Consider the following 16,203-nt stretch of genomic DNA (forward strand, 5'->3'; position numbering starts at 1 on the left):
TGCAGACATAAAGGGGATCCAAACAGGGAAAGAAGAAATAAAACTCTCCCTCTTTGCAGATGACATGATCTTGTACTTAAAGAATCCCATAGACTGCACTCCCAAATTACTCAAGCTGATTCAAAACTTTGGCAAAGTAGCAGGTTATAAAATTAACCCCCCAAAATCAATGGCTTTTCTGTATGCCAACAATGAGAAAAGTGTGGCTGAAATTAGGAAAGCAACTCCATTAGTAATAGCCCCACAAAAAATAAAATACCTAGGAATTAACTTAACTAAAGAAGTGAAGGACCTCTTTGATGAAAACTTTAAAATCTTGAAAAAGGAAATCAACACAGAACTAAAAAAATGGCAAAGCCTCCTTTGTTCCTCGATTGGAAAGATTAACATCGTTAAAATGGCAATACTTCCCAAGGCTATCTACAAATTTAACGCAATACCTATCAAAATTCCAACCTCATTCTTCAAGGAAATAGAAGAGGCAATCCAAAAATTCATATGGAACAATAAAAGACCCTGAATAGCAAAAACGCTCCTCAATGGAAAGAACACTGCTGGAGGAATATCAATACCAAATTTCAAACTCTACTATAAAGCCATAGTATTCAAAACAGCTTGGTATTGGCATAAGAACAGACCTCAGGACCAATGGAATAGAATTGAAAACCCAGAAATGAACCTACAGACCTATAGCCATCTAATCTTCGATAAGGGAGCTAAAACAATACAATGGAACAAAGACAGCGTCTTCAGTAAATGGTGCTGGTAAAATTGGTTAACTACATGTATATCACCCTGCACCAGAATCAACTCCAAATGGATCAAAGACCTTGAAGTCAAAGCAGACACTCTGAAAACATTACAGGATGGAATAGGAGAAACCCTAGGTCTCCTTGGCTCAGGCCGAAATTTTCTGAATACAGACCCGGAAACACAACAAATCAAAGAAAGGTTGGACAAATGGGATTGCATAAAGTTGCAGAGCTTCTGCAGGGCAAATGACATAGCTAGCAAGATCAATAGAAAGCCCACGGATTGGGAGAAGATCTTTACTAGCCATACAACGGACAAGGGTCTCATATCTAAAATATACTTGGAACTCAAAAAATTAAACCACCCAACAACAAATCCTCAAAGAAACAACTGCCCAATAAATAAGTGGGCGAAAGACTTAAAGAGAAACTTCTCTGAAGAAGAAAGAAGGATGGCCAATAGACACATGAAGAAATGTTCAACATCCCTAGCCATAAAAGAAATGCAAATCAAAACAACATTGGGATATCACCTCACCCCAGTTAGAACGGCAAAAATCAAGAACTCTAACAACAACAAATGCTGGAGGGGATGTGGACAGAAAGGAACATTACTTCATTGTTGGTGGGAATGTAAACTTATTCAACCACTTTGGAAAGCAGTATGGAGGTTCCTCAAAAGACTTCACATAGAACTCCCCTATGACCCAGCAATCCCACTTTTGGGCATTTACCCAAATGTTTACAAACAAGACCACACTAAAGCTACCAGCACAACAATGTTTATTGCAGCATTATTTACCATAGCTAAGATATGGAACCAACCCAGATGCCCCTCAGTAGATGAATGGATCAAGAAAATGTGGTATATATACACAATGGAATTCTATGCCTCCATCAGAAAGAATGACATTGCCCCATTTGTTAGGAAATGGAAAAACTTGGAAAAAATTATATTAAGTGAAGTAAGCCAGGCCCAAAGAAACATAGGTCCCATGGTTTCCCTTATTTGCAATATCTAGTATAAGCATGAGTCATGCGGAAAAGGTCAGATAATGTAATGTCAGGAAAATGAACCCTTAGATATGTATTTTAATGTTTTTTTTCTTTCATGCATGTGTTTCTAACGCATTTATAAGATTATCTCTTTGTTGCTTTGTTTGACCCTCCCCCACAGTATATCCCCTGCTTTCACTATATTTGATGTCAGTATAACTTGAGGAGGATATGGGGAAAAACCAGTTGTTTAAAGATACAGGTGGACCTGTTGCAACAATGAGAAGTACAACTTGTCATGTCCAAAATGAGCTTTACAACATCGGTGTGGGGGGGGATGGGGGGGAAGGAGAAGGATTGGGATTGGGGGGGAGGGGGGAGGCTGTGAAGAGACATGAAGGGTAAACAAAAGGAGGAGGCTCCAATGCTTGGTAAGAAATGTACGCATTATCCTGCCCATGTAATTGTAACCCCTCTGTACAGTATGTTCACAAAAAAAAAAAAAAGAAATAGGAGGGAAGGGATAGTGGGGGAGAAACAAAGGAAGAGGCAACAATGCTTGATAAGAAATGTACTCATTACCTTGCTCATGTGATTGTAATCCATCTGTACAGTATTTTCAATATAAAAAACATTAAAAAAAGGTTTGAAGATATTTGTTAGGTCTAATTGGTTTATGTTGTCTAGTATGTGAGGCTTCTTTGTTGAGTTTTTGCCTGGATGATCAATCCACAGTTGAGAGTCATGTGCTCAAGTACCCAACTATCAGCTGCGTGCCAGTGCCACATATCTGTAATCCTAGCTACTCAGAACACAGAGATCTGGGGATAATGGTTCAAATCCAGTCCAGGCAAGAAAGTCTGTAAGACTCTTATCTCCTATTAGGTACCAAAAAGTTAGAAGTGTAGGCGTGGCTTAAGTGGTAGAGCACCAGCGTTGACAAAAAAGAAAAAAAAAACTTCAAGAACAGAGCCAGGCCCTTAGACTAAGCTCTAGGACTGGCACAAGAAGAGTTTCTAATTATCTTTATGTTTGGGTCTAAGTGTAATTACTTGACAAAAATGAGTGCTCCAGCATTTGTTATATATACATCAATCATTGTTATGTTTTCCTGATGGAGAGTGTTTTTTAAAATTTTTGTCAGTTTTGGGGCTTGAACTCAGGGCCTGGGCACTGTACCTGAGCCTATTTGTGATCAAGTCTAGTGCTCTACCACTTGAGCCACAATACCACATCCAGTTTTTGAGTGGTTAATTAGAGATACGAGTCTCAAGGGGACTTTTCTGCTGGGCTAGCTTTGAACTGAGATCCTCAGATCTCAGCCTCCTGAGAAACTAGGATTACAGGTGGGAGCTACCAGCACAAAGCAATAAATATCTTTTCTTTCATGCCAGTTCTGGGGCTTGAACTTAGGGCCTAGGCACTATCCCTGGGCCTATTTGTACTCAAGGCTATCACTCTACCACTTGAGCCACAGGGCCACTTCTGCTTATGGTGTATTCTTCTTTGTATCTTCTGACTAATTTGAATTTAAAATAGAATTTATCAGATATTAACATTGCTATTCCAGCTTATTTATAAGGTCCATTTTCTTAAAATATTTTGTTCCAATATTTTGATTTTTCAACTGTTTGATTTTTCAGTTAGATATATCTCATTGAGATAGCAGGTGGTTGGGTCTTTCCTTTTGATACAACTTGTCAATCTATGTATTTTAAATGAGGACTGAGTTGATTAATATTTAGTGTTAGAACTAGAAGTATTAAGTAGATCCTATCATCTTGCATAAAATTTTGGTTTTGTATCATTTCCTCTTCCTCTTGTGCTTATCTACTCACCTGGTAGAATCTATTTTCTGTATTTCTTTCTTATTCATGTTGGTCTTCTGTAAGCAGGATGTCTTTGCACATCTTTTGTGGTGATGACTTAATGGTAATAAATTATTTTTGTTTTCATTTATCATGGAATTTTTTATTAGCTCGTTGGTTATGAATGAAGCTTGTTTGCATAGAGTATTCTTGGCTGGCAGTGTTTTTCAGTACCTAAAATACAATATACCAAGACTTCCTTGCTTTCACAGTTTCTGCAAAGAAATGTGCTATTATTCTGATGGATTATCCTATTTAAATTGTCTTTTAGTCTCATACAGCCTTAAATTCTTCTCTTGTACCAGTCCTGAGGCTTGAACTCTGGGCTTGGGCTCTGTTCCCAAGCCTTTCTGTGCTCAAGGCTAGCGCTCTACCACTTGAGCCACAGTGTCACTTCTGGCGTTTCCTGTTTATGTGGTATTGAGGAATCAAACCCAGGGTTTCATGAATGCTAGACAAGCACTCTACCACTAAGCCAGCTTCTACCATTAAGCCCAGCCTTACATTCTTTACCAATCTGGTCTACTCGTTGTTTTAATCCTTTAGTAGCTGGATAGGCTTCTCTCTCTTTTTTTTTTTTTTTTTTTGGAACTTCTCTACTAGTATTCTATTAAATATATTCCCTTTGCCTTCAACTAACCACTCCTCTCTTCTTGAAAACCCATCAGCCATAAATTGTTTTTTGTAATTGAATCCTAAAGTTCTTGCAGCCTCCTTTCATGTTCACTTGAATTTGTAGGTTTCTTTTTTTAAAATTTTAATTTCATTCAATGTGATGGACAGAGGGGTTACAGTTACATAAGTAAGGTAGTGAATATATTTCTTGTCAAACTTTTTATCCCCTCTCTTATTTTTCTCCCTCTTTCCCTTCTCCCAACCCCCCTGCAAGTTGTACAGATAATTTCCAACATATTGTTTTGTGAGTGTTGGTGTTGCATTGTTTTCCCTTTTGTCTTTTTTTGCCAGTCCTGAGGCTTGAACTCAGGGCCTGGGTGCTGTCCCTGAGCTTCTTTGGCTCAAGGCTAGTGCCCTACCACTTGAGCTATGGCTCCACTTCTGGCCTTTTCTCTTTATGTGGAATTGAGGAATTGAACTCAGGTCTTCATTCATGCTAAGTGAGTAGTCTACCACTAAGCACCTTTCCAGCCCCTCCGTATTTCCCTTTATCTCACCATTCTGTTGTTCCCCTTCCCTTCCCTATTTCAGATAAACATATACACAATACCCAGAATACCAAAATCAGATACAGTGACAACCATAGGGGGGAAAAACATAAAAGAAATAAAATCACATAGTACATGAATAAACAATAACAACAACAAAGGAAAACCAGTTGTGTGCATGAATTTAGGTCTTAGTTATCTTCTCTCTCTTCCTTTCCTTCCCTACATTCCTCTAATACTATTTTTCTCCTTATAATTTTCCTTATACATCTTAATATCTGGTTCTCTGCTCCTTCTTTGATTTTCTTAGTCCATTGATCCCTAGTTAGTTGTAGTTAAGCTAGATTGTATGTGTTCTCATTTTGACTGTGTCAAAGTGCTCATTGAGTTATCCTTTTGGTCCAGATCAATTCAAACCAACTGACAAAGTGGTTCAATGGTTACAACTGTGCATAATCCCCATTCCTGAGCCACCATACCCCCCATCAAAGAAAAGCAGAGATAGATAGGGGAATACCTGTTTATGATTTTGAACCTCTGAAATTGGTGCAAATACATAGCCCGAGGGTAGATTTTGTCTTAAAATTGTGTTCTGAGGTGATATTGGACTTACTGACATATGTAAAAAAGGAGAGATAGAGTAAAATATATATCTTTGATTGTGAACCTCCAAATTTTGTGCAACTACAGGGCTCTGGGTTGGTGTTTGTCTTAAAATTGTGTTCTGGTATGAAATTGGGGGTACTTTCAATACCACAAAAGAGAGATTGAATGAAAGTACCTATCTTTGATTGCAAACCTCCAAAGACTGCACAACTACAGGGCTCTGGGTTGGTGCTTGTCTTAAAATTGTGTTCTAGTGTGAAAAAGGATACACTTCCATTTCCAAAAGGGACACATATAGTGAAATCACCTATCTTTGATTGTGAACCTCCAAAGTCGGCAACTACAGGGCTCTGGGCTGTTGCTTGTCTTCAAATTGTGTTCTGGTGGGGAATTGGAGGTACTTTCATTTCGAAAATAGTAGAGAGATGGAGTGAAAATACCTGTCTTCAATTGTGAGCCTATTTTCTTCTTGTTATATGTACATTGACTTCAAGGCTGGAAACTCTGTCTCCCATATCTTCTTTTCTGCTGGTGAAACTTTCCATTTTATTTTTTATTTCTCTGCCTTCAGTACGATATTTTTCAGGATTTCTTTACAGAAGTCTTTTTTTCAAGTCTTGCATTGACATCTTTACTTCATTTATTTGTTTGTGTGTGACTTCTTTGATCCCTATTAACTATGTAGTTGTATTATCATTAAACACCTTTTTATTCACTTGAAATGTATTTTGCTTTTTGTGTTTTTCCTCAAAATTTGTTTTGCTTTTTATTTTCTTTATTTCCTTTAAATTTGCTTTTATTTGTGAAGTCTTCTGTTTCTGTTTTAGTAACTTCATTGTGTTCACAAAATTCCTTGCATTGGTCCTATTTCATTTAATTGAACAGTTTTATCAACAGTTTTTAAAACCCAATGTGGGAAATTTTACTCTGCAGCACAATTGTTCTCTTCCTTTGTTGCATGCCTATTTTCTGAAAATCTTGTATTTCCCTGATTTCTCATATATCTGCCTTTTTGGGGGAGATTGTTGAATTGGGGAATCTTTACTAGAAAGCTGATGCCTGTAAATGGACACGTCCCCATAAAGTTGAAGCCTCAAATGCACTTAATTATATATATAAGACAAAGGTCACCGAAACCAAAAGGGATGACTAATATACACACGAAAAATTGTTCAACATCTCTGGCCATGAAAGAAATGAAAACCAAAACAACACCGAGATACCACCTCACCCCAGTTAGAATAACCATTGTAAAGAAAACTAATAATAATAGATCCTGATAAGATGTGGCCAAAAGAGAAATTACTACACTGTTGGTGGGAATATAAACTTGTTCAACCACTCTTAAAAGCAGCATAGAGGTTCCTCAAAAGACTAAACATAGAGCTTCCTCATGAATCAGCAATCTCACTCCTGGGCATTTACTGAAATGGCCATAAGCCAGGCATATTAAACCCACAAAGACAACCATGTTCATTGTAGCATTGTTTAACATAGCTAAAATATGGAATCAACCCAGATGTTCCTCAGTCGCCAAATGGATCAAGAAAATGTGATACACACACACACACACACACACACACACACACACACACACACACACACAGAAATTGTGTGCTTCCATAGGAAAGAATGGCATTGCACGATTCCTAAGGAAATGGAAAGACCTGGAAAAAGTTATATTAAATGAAAAGAAACATAGGCTTCATGGTCTGCCTCATTTGTAATAAGTAGATTGTGCTTATTGACAATGGAAGTCTATGCATCCATTAGAAAGAATGACATTGGCCCATTCACAAGGAAATGGAAAGACTTGGAAAAAAATTATATTAAGTGAGGCAAGACAGACCCAAAGAATCATATAGTGCCTGGGTTCTCTCATTTGTAATAATTATGCCTACTTTTAAAGTCTGCCCTGCCTCATGTAAGAAATGACTTTTGTCCCTTGATCTTAAGAGAAGTTGCTGGGGAAAGATCCATCTTCTGTAACTGCATCAACCTGAGTGGCTGGACTAGCCTTGCCTAGCCAGAGACCTGAAGACTTGTCCTATCTTATCAAGAGGTGATATGGGGACTTCAGTTGCTGGATTGCTAGGATCTGATGTAATTATTAGCAATTATTTTACTATAAACTGGAAAGGAAACCATATAAGAAATTAGGGAGGATAAAAAGCCACAGAAACAACATAAGGAATAGAAAATCAATATTTACCACATATTAGTAACAAAAAGAAAAAACCATTATGTAAGGAGTTCATTAAATCGAAGAGCAAAGTTAATTATGACATTTAACTTTTTACAACCATGAAGATTTCTCCTTGGGCTGTAGTAAGGATGTTTAAAGATGTCCTATTTTGAAGGACAATTTGTTTTCTCATTTTTACCTCTGAATTTAATAAAGAGATCCCTTTGACAGTATCTTTCATGCCAGCAGATGGAATGGAGCCAAGGTCAGGTGATCATTTCAGAGAGAATACACACCTAGTCCATCTATGTCATAATGCTGTCAGATTTTCACACTTTGGTAAAGTTGGGACCTACTGTAAAAATGAGTTACAGTAGTAGGGATCCTGAAAACTGAATATGGTCTGAAGTAGTATAAAAGCCATTTTTATCCAGCAGGCCAGTGCAGCCTGTACTGTCTGACTGGGGAATCTGATCTTTGATGACCCTCACAATGCACAGCAGTTTCCTGTGAAGGTTTCCAGATAGGTTTTAATAGGGACATGAACTCAGGTCCATGCCCTATTGGAAAGTTATCATTGGTCAACAAACCTCTTTTTTTTTTTTTAACAAATGTTTGTGTGAGCACTTAATACCAAGAAAGTATATCTAGAATCTGCACAGGTATTTATTAATGCACCTTTACATGAGTGTGTGAGGTCTATTAGGTCCACATGGCCATGTGTCCAGAGGTGTGTTTTGATAACCTCCAGCCTTACCCTCCTTCCCTGACCAGATGAATTCATGTGGCTGGTGCCAGACCAAAATTTACTCTCAATCAGGGCCTTGAGCAGATACAGGGAGCTGAGATTTTTGTTATTTTTAAACTATCCCCCATTTGACAAGCTAGCACTTTACTACTCACTAAACAAGTGAATGATATTCAACAGTGTGAGTTCCCACTCAATTACAAAGTAGACAGTTATGGGCATTAGATAGGCATGCTTAGGAATGATTTTCTGATGATCTCCTGGCTCTGATTAGTTTTAAAGGGACAAGCACAATTGACTCTATTCAGGATCTGACACTGTCCCCTCATATCTGAGCAGTTTCTTCCAAATGCTTCTGGATAATCACTCATGGCCATGATCACTCATTGAAAGAACAAACTGTGTCCTGGAAGTGTCTTCTCCTTCTCAGATAATGTCCCAGTTGGCCCTTTTACTTGTTGCTGGGATAATGTGTCCCAGTTGGCTGAATCTCACATTGGAGAAAGGTAAATAACAGATCAAATGAGTTTTTGCCAATTGCACCCCTATTTCCAATTGAAGCAACAAGGAGATTAATAAAAATAGTTTTAATATTTTTACCTGCAATTTATTAAGAATCAAATCTGACAAACTTGTAAGAGTCATCTGTCCCTTTGTGAGCCTCACTGTAATTGCTAAAGAAGATCAAATCTGTAAAGGCTAAACTAATAGTAGTCATGATGGGAATTTTGAAACAGCAACTGATTATACAATCTAGTTTATTTTTAACAAAATATAGCACTTTAGGATGCTAATTAAAATTGAAACAATTATTACTAAGTTGAATCTTTAGGATTCTTAATTTCTCCCTTTCTCCACTTTTAAACAAACTTTTAGTACAATTCTTATTTCCCAAATGTTTTTTATACAAAGGAAATAATTTTTATTTAATTATTTTTAATTAAGGCTTTTCCAAAGCCTTTCTGTACTAATTTCCCCTTTTTGTTTCACACACTCTTCATTTTGATTTGTATTTTAAAAACCCATATAAAATCTAAAGTTCTTTTTTAGTGCAATATAATAATCTTTTGAAAGATTTGTTAACATCCAAATATGTTGAACTTTGCATTTTTAAAAAATTTGGCTTCAGATACTAGTTATAATTGAAGACAAAAGCATATAATTTCAGAAAATATCAATACCAAAAAATATCACCGTACAAAACAGAAAAACTACCTTTTTCACACAGTGCTGAAAATTTTTGTATCAAAATACCAGATTATTTTGAACATATTTACACACAAAACACAAATTTGTGCACACAGGTCTTAATGTGTGCTTATATTTTTAAAATGGGTACTGGCCATAAGTTTTTTGGAATTCTAGTGGCAAGAGATACTTTGGCCCATAGTACTATAGAACCATGTGGTCAGTGTTAGAAAAACAAAAGCTCAAAAAATATAATTTGCCAAGAAAAAAAACATAATCTCTTATTCTTATAGAACTAAGACTTAGATAATACATTTAGATGCATTTTTTTATTGTCAAGGTGATGCATAGAGGGGTTACAGTTATATAAGTAAGGCAATAAGTACATTTATTGTCAAACTTGTTACCCCTTTCCTCATTTTTCTCCTACTTTCCCTCCTAGAGGACTTTTTTAGCAAAGCGTACTTGAAAGGTCTCAGTCTCCAAAGCCCATGAAAAGACAACTTTTGCTAACAAGGCACATTTTCACATGAATTGATCCTTGCATGTTCTTTTTTTTTTTTTTTTTTGGGTCCGGTCGTGGGGCCTGAACTCTGGGCCTGGGCACTGTCCGTCAGCTCTTCAGCTCAAGGGTAGCACTCTACCACTTGAGCCACAGTGCCACTTCTGGCTTTTTTCTTTTTGCTTATATGGTGCTGAGGAATCGAACCCAGGGCCTCAGGCATTCAAGGCAAGCGCTCTACCACTGAACCACCTTCCCAGCCCCCGATCCTTGAATCTTCTTAGATGAGTGGAGGAGAAGTAAGCTTGTTGGAACTGTGGGGGTCATGATGCTGAACCCTTAACCCACCACGTGGCTGTATTCTATTTGCATCCATTTTAAGACTACAGAAGTTTACATACCAATTTATACTGAGGGCAAATTATATCTGATTGTAGGTGGAAGGAAAATCATCTTCCTTCCAAGGGACTTGGAGAACTGGCTCATCCTTGGTTTATATATGGATATTGGTCCATATGCCTCTGATTCCTAGTTACCACATTCCAAACTGCCAACGTTAACTTGGAATCAAAGGAGCCTTGGCTTGGCCTACCATCTCCAAAGGCAGGTCAATCTACTATACAAAACCTTTTTAGTTTAGTTTTGACCCCATAGTGATCTGAAAATCTCAATTTAAAATTACCCAATATATACTGGAGGTGGGTATGAGTGGATTTGACTCCCCTGCATAGAGATGTCTAAAGAATAAAGAATAATGGCACAGCAAAAAGGATTCATATTATAAACTGGTACCAATTCTTAAGAAAACAGAATGAAACAAGACCAAAACAGAAACAGAGGACAAACGAAAATCCTCTGCTTATGTCTCAGCCTGCTTATGAGGGCCTGTCAGGGAGGCCTAATTACATCTGATCTTCTACCACAAAACAGTCCATGAAGATCAATCTCCAGGAAACAGAAACAAAGACAAACAGAAAACAGGAATACAGAAAAACATACTTACCTCCAGATGTCTACTGGGTGACTCCTGAAAGATTAAACTGAAACCTGAGAAAAATCTCAGGCAGCACCTGCCCTGTGAAGTTTCCCAAATTCTTGCCACTAAGTTGGTGAGGCAGTCCTACAGTGGCTTCAAGTAACCCAAGTGCTACCCTTGGCACTGGGATCTTGATCGGACCTCTAAATATTATATGGGAATTCAATCAAGATAGAGGGAAGCCACATTGTTTTTTGTATTTTGTTGGTCGAGGGCTTACTCTGGGCCTGGGTGTTGTCCTTCAGCTCTTCAGCTCAAGGCTAGCACTCTACCGCATGAGCCACAGTGCCACTTCTGGTTTTCTAGACGTTTATTGGAGATAAGAATTTCATGTGCTTGAGGCTGAGAAGGTTGCTCAGTGGTAGAGCGCTTGCCTTGCATGCCTGAGGCCGTGGGTTCGATTCCTCAGCACCACATAAGCAGAAAAAAAAGCCAGAAGTGGTGCTATGGCTTAAGTGGTAGAGTGCTAGCCTTGAGCTGAAGAGCTGAGGGACAGAGCCCAGGCCCAGAGTTCAGGCCCCACGACCGGACCAAAAAAAAAAAAATTTCATGTGCTTTCCTGCCTGGGCTTGCTTTCAACCCAATCCTCAAATCTCAGCCTCTTGTGTAACTAGTATTATGGTGTAAGCCACCTGTGCCCAGCCTGGAAGCTACATTTTTTAAGGTTGAATTAAGAGTATCATTAGAATATTAGTGACTGCAAGCAGAGCCATATACCCCCAAAACTCGCAGCCTCAATTACACTTAATACTGTTAGGAAACTGTACCATGAGGGTAGTATAGAAAGAGCACAAAAACAACCTCAACAAACCAGATCAGAAGACACAAGGCATGGCACTTATAAATTGAATTTTTATGTTGAGATTTACCCATTTGAAGTCGTTTTTCTTCTGGCCTAAGGATTGAACTCAGGGCTCGAGTGCTGAGATATTTTTCTCTCTCAAGACTAACACTCTACCACTTGAGCCATAGTTCTACTTTCAGCTTTTGGTGGTTAATTAGAAATAAGAGTGTTATGGACTTTCCTGACTGGGCTGGATTTCAACCATGATTCTCAGATTTTATCTTCTTCACTAGGTAGGATTACAGGATGTAAGCCACTGGTACCTGGCATAGAAGGATTTTTTCCTGTATTGACTTTCAGGTGCTTGAATTCTTCCTGATGAACTATTCACTGTGTCTCACTAGGTATTAGATTGTCAGCTCTGTTTCGTTTTTTCTGTGTCAAGATTCTTTTTTAAAATAAGTTTTTATTGTGAAAATACTGTACAGCGGGGTTACAGTTACATGAGCAAGGTAATGTGTATATTTCTTATCATGCATTGTTGCCTCCTTCTATGTTTTTCCCCTACTATCCCTTCCTTCCCACCTCTACAACTATACTCCCCCCAACGCCTAAACTGTAAAGTTCATTTTCAACATAGTGTTTTGTACATTCATTGTTACAATGGGTCAACCTGTATCCCTATTTAAACATTTTGTTTTAACCCTTCCCCTCCCCAAATTAGGCTGACATAAAATACAGTGAAAACAGGGGTTATAGGGGAGGGACATACAAAGCAACAAAAAATATAACATGGTATATTATAAATATGTTAGAAACAATAGCAAGAAAGAAAAAACCACTTGTGTCCTTATCTTGGGGTTAATTTTGCTTAACATCATCTTATCTGGTCATATGTACATAGCTTTTGACCTTTTCTGCTTGTCCCAGACATATACTAGTTATTGCAAATAAATGTTTCTTTGGGCTTGGCTTACTTCACTTAATATAATTTTTTCCAAGTCTTTCCATATCCTAACAAATGGGGCTATGACATTCTTTCTGAGGGAGGCATATATATATATATATATATATCACATTTTCTCGATCCATTCATCTACTGAGGGGCATCTGAGTTGGTTCCATATCTTAGCTATGGTACATAATGCTGCAATAAACATAGTTGTGCTGGTAGTTTTAGTATGGTCTAGTTTGTGATCATTTGGGTAAATGTCCAAAAGTGGCATTGCTGGGTCATAGGGGAGCTCTATGTGAAGTCTTTTGAGGAACCTCCATACTGCTTTCCAAAGTGGTTGAACAGGTTTACACTCCCACCAACAATGCAGTGGGGTTCCCTTCTATCCACATCCCCTCCAGCATCTGTTGTTATTAGAGTTCTTGATTATAACCATTCTAACTCGGGTGAGGTGTTATCTCAATGTTGTTTTGATTTGCATTTCTTTTATGGCTAGAAAGGTTGAGCATTTCTTCATGTCCATTGGCCATTCTTATTATCTCTTCTGAGAAATTTCTCTTTAAGTCTTTAGCCCACTTATTTATGGGGCAGTTGTTTGAGGATTTGTTGTTGGGGGATTTAAAATTTTGAGTTCCAAGTATATTTTAGATATGAGACCCTTGTCTATTGTATGGCTAGTGAAGATCTTCTCCTAATGAGTGGGCTTTCTGTTGATCTTGCTAGATATGTCCTTTGCCATGCAGAAGCTCTGCAGCTTCATGCAGTCACATTTGGCCAACCTTTCTTTGATTTGTTATATTTCTGGGTCTCTATTAAGAAAATTTCAGCCTGTGCAAAGGAGACCTAGGGTTTCTCCTATTCTGTACTGTAATGTTTTCAGACTCTGAGGTTTTTGATCCATTTGGAGTTGATTTTGGTGTAGGATGCTATATGAGGATCTAGCTTTAGTTTTCTACAATTTTGCCCAGCTCATGATAAATTGAAATCTGAAATACAGTAGGATGCCATTGATAACTTTATTTATACATTAGTCCCATGAAGTGTTCTTGAGGTTGAGTTTTTTATGAAAATGTCAGGGTTAGAACTAAATTCTTCATGGTAGAGGGAATGAGCAAAGCAATATGCCATAAAGTATGTAGTGAGATAGGAAATGGATTATTCTTGGTGTAGCTATAGAGATCACTTGTGAGGAGGAATGGTAATATGAGAGTTTAAATGTAAGTAGAAATGATGTGAGTTCTAGGGTAAAGGAAGGGTGAAATGGTATTGTCCAGAAAGGTCAGCAGAGAAAAGAAAGCAAATAAAAGAATGAGAAAAAGAGAAAAGGGAAATTGGACAATATAGAAAAAATTAAAATCAAGCAATCACTACAGTAAAAACAAAAATTGAAAAGAAGTAACTCTCAAACTTCAAAGAAGATAAAACCAACTCTTAACAACCCGGGCATAAGGTTGGTAGACACAAACCTAAATACCTACACATTTACAAAAACGGTAGAAAAATAGTCTCAAAATAAGTCAGTATTAGCTGGGTGCTGGTGGTTTATGCCTGCAATCCTAGCTACTAAGAAGTCTGAGATCTGAGGTTCATGATTCAAAGCCATTCAGGACAGAAAAAGTCCTTGTGAGACCCTTATCTCCAATGAACTACTCAACAAAACAAAACAAAACAAAACTGAAAGTAGCACAATGGCTCAAAGTGGTAGAGTGCTAGCCTTGAGCAAAGAGCTCAGAGATAGCCCCCAGGCTCTGAGTTGAAATCCCACAACCAGCCAAAATATTAAGTCAGTATTCTATCTTTTTTTTTTTTTTTTTGGGTCCGGTTGTGGGGCCTGAACTCTGGGCCTGGGCGCTGTCCCTCAGCTCTTCAGCTCAAGGCTAGCGCTCTACCACTTGAGCCACAGCACCACTTCCGGCTTTTTTCTTTTTGCGTATATGGTGCTGAGGAATCGAACCCAGGGCCTCAGGCTTGCAAGGCAAGCGCTCTACCACTGAGCCACCTTCCCAGCCCCTCAGTATTCTATCTTTATTGATATTTTGAGGCTATAGATTATTTCTCACTAAGTTCTTGCTTCAAGACGATCTGAGCTTGCAGTTTGATGACCTACTCCATGGACTAGCTTGGATGAGTTTGCAATCCCTTTGCAACTCTGAGGACCATTAGGTCAGCATTCTGGAGTCTTGGGCACAGAGTTAATTATAGGAAAATTCTGCAGCCCTATTCCTCGCTCTTACATAACTCAGGAGCAAGGACCTAACCATAGAGGATGGTGGAAGTGATTGTTCTGGGACTTGCAGTATGGCTAGGCACTCTGGAATTGTGTTGAACTTGGGAGCAAGTCAATCATCCATTGTGGATGTTTATGTAACCTCTTTCCTGGAGTCAGCTGGTGAAGCAGCTTTTCTGTGGTTTGGAATGGCTTATGTGGCAGTCATAAAGTTCCTTTCTTGCTGGGCTCTCATGGTTCACACCTTTATTCCCAGCTGCTTGGGAGTCAGAGATCTGAGAATTGCAGTTTGAATCCAGCCTTGTCAGGAATTTGTGAGATTCATCTCCAATTAACCAGCAAAAACAAGAAGTGGAATTGTGACTCAAATGGTAGAGTGCTAGACTTTTGCAAAAAAGCTCAGGGACAGTGGCCACGCCCTGAGTTTAAGGCCCTGGACTGGCATAAAAATACTGACCCCCCCCCAAAAAAAAAACCTGACCAAAAAAAGTTTTTTTTACTGCTTCCCTAGCATTCTCAGAGAATGGCAGCTACCATCTGATCACAAAATAAGTGTTAAAAACTCAGTCATACCATGTTTCTTTTCTAGTTATAATGAAAATAAACTAGAATCTACACATATTAGAAACTTTAGAAATTACAAAGACATACAATTATTAAACAAAAACCATTTCAATGAGCAGCAATTTGGGAGGGCACATGGGAAAAGTTCTTTAAGCTCATGAAACAAATATAAATGTGCACATAACATACATAAACTTATGTTATATGAGAAAGTTTCATGTTATGGGAATAATTGCATGTATAAAATGTAAATATTTAAAAGAAATTACTGAAAAATACAAGCAAACATAGAAAACAAACACTGGCACAAACTCAAAATTAGAAGAAAAGAAAAACATGGTAAAGAGAAAGGAATGAAACAGAAGAAAAGTCTGACAAAAAATTGACAAAATAAAAACAATTTAAAAAAGATAATATTGACTAGCTAAATACTGGACCAATCAAAATAGAAAGAATGAAGACACAAAATCAGAGATGCAAGGTATACACACACACACACACACACACACACACACACACACACACACACATCATATGATTTTAGCTTTTTGTCTTAGGGCTTGAACTCAGGATGTGTGGGCTGTCCTGGAGCTCTTTTTGCTCAAAGCCACAGCACCACTTCTGGTTTT

The sequence above is a fragment of the Dipodomys merriami genome, unplaced genomic scaffold (assembly GCF_024711535.1).
Source record: "Dipodomys merriami isolate MVZ:Mamm:240054 unplaced genomic scaffold, mDipMer1.0.p SCAF_3, whole genome shotgun sequence".
Classification (NCBI taxonomy): Eukaryota; Metazoa; Chordata; class Mammalia; order Rodentia; family Heteromyidae; genus Dipodomys; species Dipodomys merriami.